The sequence below is a fragment of the Oreochromis aureus genome, linkage group 3 (genome assembly GCF_013358895.1).
Source record: "Oreochromis aureus strain Israel breed Guangdong linkage group 3, ZZ_aureus, whole genome shotgun sequence".
Taxonomy (NCBI): Eukaryota; Metazoa; Chordata; class Actinopteri; order Cichliformes; family Cichlidae; genus Oreochromis; species Oreochromis aureus.
The window spans coordinates 93,952,149-93,961,401 of NC_052944.1; positions in this window are offsets into that span (position 1 = coordinate 93,952,149).

Here is a 9,253-nt window from a genome sequence, read left to right on the forward strand (position 1 = left end):
TTCTGTCAGCGGTGAGCAGGTGTCTTTTACAGGTATTCTCAGTCCAGAAGTGCAGAGCAGAGTTCAGACAGCCACAGTCTCTTATGCAGATGTGGTAAAGAGAGCTGTTCAATCAGTGCCTGTGCCAAAGGCTAAAGTACAGCAGGTAATCCAGACTGAACCGCAGGTAACTGTGCAAATGCAGCATGATGGACCGTCTCATGTACAGGTTACAAACAGTGAAAGTCGTCCACGAGTGAGTAGCATCTGTGCGTCCAGAAGCCAGGCCTCTGCTAAGTATGGAAAGTACAGGAATCAGCAATGCATGGCTAACAGTTTGGTTTTCCTGTCATTCTTACACGAGGATGAATTCATTACTAGAGCAGATCTTAACCGTGTGTTGGACAAAGGCCATGCAGTGTATTCAGATGCCAGAAAGAGGTTTGTGAACAGCGTGTTTCTAGCCTGCGATGAGCTTCCCACACTGATCACCAGCCGCAGACACGAGTATGAAGTGGACATGTCTCAGTTTGCTCGTTATGGCACATTCGATGGTACAGATCACCTTCCGAGCCTTGAACAGGGACTACAGTGTTTGGTTTCAGACGTTCGCTACGCTTTGCTGGTCATGGGAGGAACAGTCATCGCAGTTTGCAGGCTGACTTCTGGTGAATACGCATATTTTGACCCTCACCCACGTAAGTCAACAGGAATGCCATTGTCGCTAGGTATAAGTGGTGGAACTGCAGTTATGTTAAAATTCACACATCTTAATGACATGACTGACAGGCTCAAATGTTTGTACCGAATGTTTAGCATCGCACCAACCTGCACTTATGAATTACAGCCTATCGTGTTTCACACTGAAAACGCCACCAATCAAAGAGATGCTAATGAAACCACTGAATACAGACAAACTGCTACAAGTGTTCCAGCACCAGCTTTAAATGAACTTGGTCATGAATCTAATTCCCAAACATCCACTGAGCAGACACGGAAAACTTTAACCACTGAAGTGACGTCATCCAGAGTGGATTCTTCAAATGAGACAGCTGCTCCTGAAAACGAAACGTCTGCAACTTCTGTGAGAAAAACTCGGGTAGCATCAGATTCTGTTCCTCAGAATGATTCAAACACTGCCTCCTGTTCAACTAAGACAACACAGGAACTCTCGCATAAACTTTTGAAATGCAATAAACAGGAGAGGAGAAAAATGAGGAGGAGATTATTGGCCCAAGAAAAACTACCACAAAGAAAGGAAAATCAGAAAAAGAAAGAACGGCAGATGTACACTTTTGATGAAAGCTTTAAGGCAAAGAAAAAAAATTCCAGTAGAAAGTCTAATGATCCTGATCACAGACAGAAGAAGAGTGAGTACAAAAATAATTTGTATAAACTAAATGCTACATATAGAGACAAACAGAGAGAACATTTGAGAAAGATCTATAGAGAAAGGCATGACTTTAAGGAAAAACAGAAGGCACAAATGAGAAAGCTCTATAGAGAAAAGGATTATTTTAAGGAAAAATGGAAGGAGCAAATGAGAATAGCCTATCGAGAAAGTACTAAAATTAGAGAGAGAAAAAGAGAACGTATCATAAGGATGTATAAAGACAGTCCTATATTCAGAGAGAAACATAAAGCTTACATGAGGTCATATTTTTATAAACTATATCAACAAAGTATAGAATTTAAACACAAAAAACTATCTTACTTAACTAAACGTTATGGAGAAATGAGACAATTTCGGCAACAACACAAGGAGAATATGAGAGCACGAATGAGAGTAAAATATTGGAACATTTTTTCTTTCAGACAGATGCATAATGTCAGATGTGCATTGAACATGAAGAGAAAATATCGTCAGATGCATCGACCAGCTGAAAGTTTACAGTATCATCCAGATAACAGTTTAATGAATGAGGCCATATCTCATTTCAGATCCAACATTAAGTTAGCACCATCGTATGTTTGTACTGTTTGTCTAAAAGCTTCTTTTCCCAATCAGGTGAAAATCTGCAAAAGAACAAATTACTCAAAACACCAAACTGTAGCTCAGCAGTGTCTAACTGGTAAATTTGTTCATGTGTGTGATGAAGCATGTAATGATAACTGCAGCTTTCCTGCTGAGAGAAAAAAGGAGTATATCTGTCACACATGTCACAGTTCCCTCAAAAGTGGACGCATGCCAAGGCTTGCTGCTGTCAATGGTTTAGAACTGCAGGATATTCCAGCTGAACTGTGTGATCTCAACATTCTGGAGAGACATCTGATTGCCAAATGCATCCCATTTGCTAAGATTATTCCACTTCCAAAGGGCAGACAAAGACTCATACGTGGTAATGTGGTGTGTGTACCATCTGAGGTCCAACAAACAGTTGACTCTTTACCTCGGCTCAGAAGCCAATCACAGATAATGAGGGTCAAGCTGAAAAGACGACTGTGCTACAAAGGCCATCAGCTGTTCCAGACTGTCACCTGGTCTAAACTGATCCAAGCCCTACGTAAACTCAAACAAATTCATCCACAGTACACAGATATTGTTATCAGAGATGACGCATTGCTTTGTGATCCAACGTTACCTGATGATGACAGCAGTGATGAAGCCAGCATGGGAAGTGATGATTATGATGAAGCAGATTTAATGGAAATTGACAACTATGAAAAAGATGCCCTTTTGTGTGAAAGAGAGTCTGAAAGTGAACAAGATGTTAACATGCTATCCTGTGATGGACAGCCAGACAGACAAAATCCTGAGGAACCAGAAAGTGATTTGAACAATGGAGGTTTTGCTCTAGAAAGTTGTCTCCAGCCTGTAGACATTTCAGAAGAGATTCTCTGTTTCAGTGATAACACATATTGTGTAGCTCCTGCAGAAAGAAACAATCCTGTTAGCTTCTTCAGAACTCCTCATTTGGAAGCCATGGCATTTCCTGTGCAGTTTCCTACTGGGCAAAATACACTGGATGAAAAGAGACATCTTAAACTCACACCAAGTGCTTACTTCAAGTCAAGGCTTTTCAACATTGATGCAAGATTTGCTAAAGACACAAATTACCTGTTTTTCTCGCAGTTTGTTACTGAAATACACTTGGCTAATTCCAGCATGACAATACAGCTAAGGAAAGGTAAAACTGTGACCAAAGATGGACGGAAAGTCACATCAGGAATGTTACAAAGTAAGACAGAAGTAGAGAAGCTAGTAAGAAATAAAGATGCAATCAGATTTATGCAGCCACTCAGAGGAACTCCAGCTTACTGGCAGAAAACTACCAAAGATCTATTCAGTATGCTTCGTCAAATAGGACAACCTCAGTTCTTTGTCACATTCTCTGCTGCTGAGATGAGATGGCCAGAAGTGATTCAAGCAATAAAGAGACAGCAAGGTGAAGAGGTTGATTTTGAAGCCCTGGACTGGTCAGAAAAGTGTGAAATTCTAAGATCAAATCCAGTAACCACCATGCGAATGTTTGATAAGCGTGTTGAGGCTTTGTTCAGAGATTTGCTTTTTTCTCCTGCACAGCCCCTTGGTGAAATCATTGATTACTTTTACAGAGTTGAGTTCCAGCACAGAGGTAGTCCGCATATACACATGTTGCTGTGGATTCGAGAAAAGGTGGAAGTAGATGTGGATGATGACCAAACTGTCTGTGACTGTGTGGACAGATACATCTCAGCTCAACTGCCTGACCCAGAAAAACAACCTGAACTGCACAAAAAAGTCGCTGAACTACAAAAGCACAGCAAAAACCACACAAAAACATGCTTTAAGAGTGTAAACTCTGGTTGTAGATTTGGGTTTCCAAAACCACCAGCCACAAGAACAATGATAGTGAGACAGGATGAGGATTCAGACACTGAAGCTGCAAAAACCAAACTCAGGCCTTTGATGAACCTGCTGAAGGAACCTGAAGCTGCTTCCCTCACCATAGAGCAGATTCTGTCACGATGCAACTTGACAATGAATGAGTATGAACAATGCCTCCAGGACATAAACAAGAAAACGGCGCTTATTCTGAAACGTGACCCAAAGGACTGTTGGATCAATTGACGCCTGGAACTCCAATTTAGATGTCTCGTTAATATTGAATGCCTATTCATGTATCGAATATCTCTGTAAATATATAACAAAGAAAGAATCTGGCCTCTCTGAATACCTGAAGACAGTTATTGATAACTCTGATAAGAACACGGTCAATGAATGTGATGAAATGAGAGCTGTGATGCAGGCTTACTCAAAAAAGAGAGAGATCAGTGCACAGGAGTGTGTGACTCGAGTCTGTGGCCTAAAAATGAAAAAATGTTCCCGCAGTGTTGTATTTGTACCAACCGATGATAACCCATTAAAAATGAGTCGCCCGATGAGCTACCTGGAAAGCACAACACACGACAGTTGTAATATTTGGATGACAAGTTTGACTGATAAATACAAATGCAGACCCGAGACACCAGAATATGAGGAAATGTCCCTGGCTGATTTTGCTGCTCTGTGCAGGTTGGTGAGTGGTCCAAATGAAGGAAAAGATGTACTTCCTCTTCTAAACCAGCTTGGATTGATTTTGACCTCATTTTTATTTCTCAGCCACAGCAAAGCCTACATTCAGGTGTTCTGAGAACATATTACAGTTACCACAACCCTGTGTTTTGTGTCCTGTCCTCAAGCCAATCATGAAGTCGTCTGGTGAGTTTTGAAACACACACAGATCATACTTGTTACAGAGTTTACTGTTTGTAGGAGATAAAAAAAGATTTTTGGTTGATAACGGATGGCTTCCCAAAAATTGGCTTCCCTGCTCTGTCTGTAAGAAGACCATTCTACAACAGCTACCTTGATTTTTATCAACCCTTGCTTCTTGAAATGGTCAGCACATTGTAGTGAAATCATGGCTAAACTTCATACAGAGCAGGGAAGATCTGCCTTCTTTTTTCATGCACCTCAGGCCTGGAATATGCTGCAACAAAGTATTAAATTGACATAATTTGTTTTTCATTCTGAAATATATTTTGAAATGACAAATTCCACTAATGCTTTTGTCATGATTTTTAATTGTCATCTATTTTTGTTCATAGTTGAGTTTACTCTGACGTATTTATCTCAACACTGTTTAAATGAAACCTTTCCCTTAAAGGGCTCTCCACATATTACACAACAAATACATAAATCCTTGACAAATGCAGGTATTTCTTATGGGTCATATGAAAAAATACAGTTAATTGTGTTTTCTTTGTTACAGTACATTTTATAGAATCAGGTTTTTGGGTGAATTAATCTTGTTTATCATGTTTTACAGGTACAACACTCTTCAAGTATCTCTAGGCTACCAAGGATTTCTATCATTATTTATTTAGTAGAGCAAAATATTTTATAGGTAAAAGAATATATATGAAAATTGATTTCAATGTAAATGTAAAGTTTGTAAATCCATTTTCTGACTTGGCCTTTATCTGGGTGGGTTTGGGTTTGGGTGGATAAAGGCCAAGTCAGAATTCTCTTAGCAGCTATTTCTGGAAATAGCTGCTAATAAACAAAATACATCAGAAAGTATGGGCTTTAGGTGTAGCCCATACTCTCTGATATATTAATTAAATTTACTAACTGACACCCTATAGCAGCATTACATTCACACTTGGGGGCTTAGTTGGGTATGTGAGCAGTGTTCAAAGGACTTTTTTTGTGTAGATGTATTTTCTTCAGACAGGGCAAAAACAGTCCTGTCTCCTTTGTGGTGAAACCTTCAAACCTCCCCATCCACAGCTGAACCAACATCATCTTTAACACCATATTCATGAACTCCTGATCCCAACCTCATCCATCACTGCTGGACAACACAGAGACTACATGCCAAATACAGACTGCTGCCTTTATAACCTGCCATACCAGTGTATCTTCAGCGGAGAAGATGACACACCCATCACTCTACCTGCTAATTCATCTGCAGACCATCACCATTTTGCCACACTCCACTCCTCTGAAACCATCATTGATGAGTTATGCTGAAAAATCTGTACTTCCTGTCACGCTACAGTGTTCCTGAGACCAAAGAGAGGTATGATTCTTTGTCTTTGATTTAAAAAAAAAAGACAATTACATGTCTGCAATTTGAATTTATTTTCTGCTTATTTCATAAATGATTCTGGACTTAAACAATTGAACTTGTAGGCACTTTTCAAGTTTACATTTACATTTTGTCTCTCTCTGCAGCTATTGTTGTCTTGTGAATTCTTCCGTTTGACAACTGACACATTAAAACCTCATCACAGAGCTCTTGTCTATTGTCACCATCATGTGACTGTCAGATTGCTCTGGACTCTGGTTATGTGACCTGCAACAAATATGAGGTATTTTAAAATAATTCATCGTTTAACTTCTTTGTAGTTTTTAGTCTTTAATACCTATAACATGGTTTTCAATGTACCTTTCAAAACATGCTTATTTTGTGAGACTGCATTTCAGCTTCTTAGACTGTATAAAGTACTCATAGTATTACTGTTTGAACACTCTTATAGTGACCATCTTTACTGACTTCATTGTTACTGATCAACCACCTTGGTCCAGGAAGATGAGAGGGCTGCAGCCAATCTTTGAATCAGTTTGTATCACCAGAATTAACAAACAATATCAGATATATGAAAATGAGCTTTCCATATATGTGGATTATTTTTTTATTGTGTCTTGACTGTGTTGCAATAACACAAGAATTTATTTACCCAAAGTATATAACTTGTTTGGGGAAATAGTAGATTCACATTTTTCTTAACTCTGTAACAATAGCAGGCTGGATTCATACAAACACACAGCTTTCAAACTTCAGTTGTAGACTACACAATATTAATCATGGAATTCTTTTTGAGAATGAAAAAAAGAACAAACACTGCATTGATCCATTCTCTTAATGTTTCTAATTTGAAATGTGAAAAAAAAGCATATTGAACATGATAAATCCTTACATCTCATATAGTGTTTGTTTGAATCCTCCCTTCATATGGGGTGTCAATTAGTATATGAGTACAGCACTTGTGTAACACTGCTTTCTCCACATTCTTTGTTATAGTATTCTAATATGTAGGTAGTTGCGCACACACACTGCAGGATCTTAATGGTAAAGTCTGTTTCAAAATGAACCCCTGCTTCTCAGACCATGATTAACAATCCCCTGTAGCTGTTGAAAAGTGCATAAAGTTAAAATATACTAATATGAATTACTGTTTATCATTTCTTTTGAGGAAACACAGCTGACTTCAGTTTACGTCACAGTGCAACCATAATTTTCATGTATATGACTTTACAGTTACTTTATGAGAGATTCCCAGCTATGGCACATTGGTAGCAGCAATATGTCAAAACCCTTTAGAAGGTAAAACAAGGAATCGTTCACTGTCTAAGAAAAGGCAGTGATTTATTGCCCATCGAATTGATTTCACAACTTTAATGTTCTTTATCCCTCTTTCTCTCAATATGTGCAACAATTATTCAGCTGTGTTACTGTCCATGTCTGAAATGTATCACAAACTGGACTTTATTTAAATATTATTTAGACCCTATGTTTACCAAATTCATACAAGTGAAAACAGAATCTTGCAAAGAAATTGACAAAAATCCTCTTCTTAGCTTTCATGTGCTTTTGAAATATGTTGTTTTTCTTCCCATACAAAATGTGCACAAAACCTATGCAAACTGGATAATATATTTGGCATACCCCTTCGGCGTCAGCTGTGGTCTCACGGCTGGAGCTGAACAACAACACCCTGATAATGGACTGTGTTGAGACTGTTCTTCCCATTCTATGCAAGGCCACCTGGGTTGGCTGGAAGACTGTTTACTTAGCCTGGCAGGACAAAGGACACTGTCTCAGCTGAACTCTGGACACATACACACAGACATATATATACACATGCAGACATACACTCGTCCCCCCTCCCCCCTCCAAACGCCTTTGACGCTTATTCCCTTCCGATGCTGACGGTGGATCAAGGAGACCAGCGCATAGGCTGCAGGCCCGGATGTACTGTCTACATCGGCTGTCTCTCACCCTTTACCCACCCCTGTTGCTTGTCATGTTTCTTTGGTGTATTAGGAGTTTTTTCATGTGCTATGTGGAGAGGTGTTTTTTTTTTCTGTTCTCAAACTGATCTGCCTGTTTGGAGCTCAGTCTGGGGGGAGTTATTTTTTTCTCCTCATCTTTCCTCATGTGGTGCATTTTCCATTGTTATACCTCTCTGACCTGTCTTCCCCATGTGATGTTTTTGTGTAATGTATGTGTGGTCAGAGGGTAAGATGGCGCCGCCATTGCGTGCAATAGGTTGGCAGCCTTAACATGAAATTTCCCCTTGTGGGACTAATAAAGGTATAAATAAAGGTATATCAAATAGATCATTGGAATTTTGTGTGACATATTTCAATTGTTCGTACTTTAACAAGTATGACTTTAAATACTTTCACTTGTTATCTATGAATATTTCCCGTTACAAACATCCCCAAATCCAATTGTAGTTTTGTAATGATATTGTATTTACTGGAAATATCTCACCACATTTTCTTATGTTCCCCAAACATATTTTCCATTTCTATATTTGTGTCAGGTGATGCAAAGCTTTCTGGACAGAAAACTTTACCCGATTACCACCAAAGCATTGTTATTACATAACAACTTTATTAAATGTATCACTTGTTTTCGTAAATGTTTTTACATTAATGTAATAGTGTACTTTTGTTACTATTTTTACACATCACTAAATGGATGTTTTAAACGCTTGAAAGTTAAAGGTTTTGTATTTTCATGTTCTTTGAGTAAATTCACTGACTGTCAGAATATGTGACATGAAATTCATTATTGTACACCAACTGATATTTTGGGATTGTTCCTGTTACTTCTGTAATACATAAATCCTGGCCTTCATAAAATCTACATGTGGTTGTCATTCATTTCCTATATTATGCCTTGATGATTTTGCCCTTATATAACTTTTTGTTCAAAGCATTACAACAGCATGAATGTAACACTAAAATACTACACATTTTTTCCCTTATTTAAATAAGGGACCACATTTTTCATGAAACTGGCCATTTAATACTTACAAAATAGAATACTAAACTTTGATGGTATTTTCTTTTTAAAAACATTTTCCTCTATTGTTAAAAACCCTAACAATAAGAAGCCATATTGACAATTCAGATGGAGAGCTGTTGCCAACAGCCTGGAGTACAACTAATAACAATGCTTTTTAAGTTGCAATTTCATTAACAACACCGTTTTATACTTTTTCAACTCTTTAT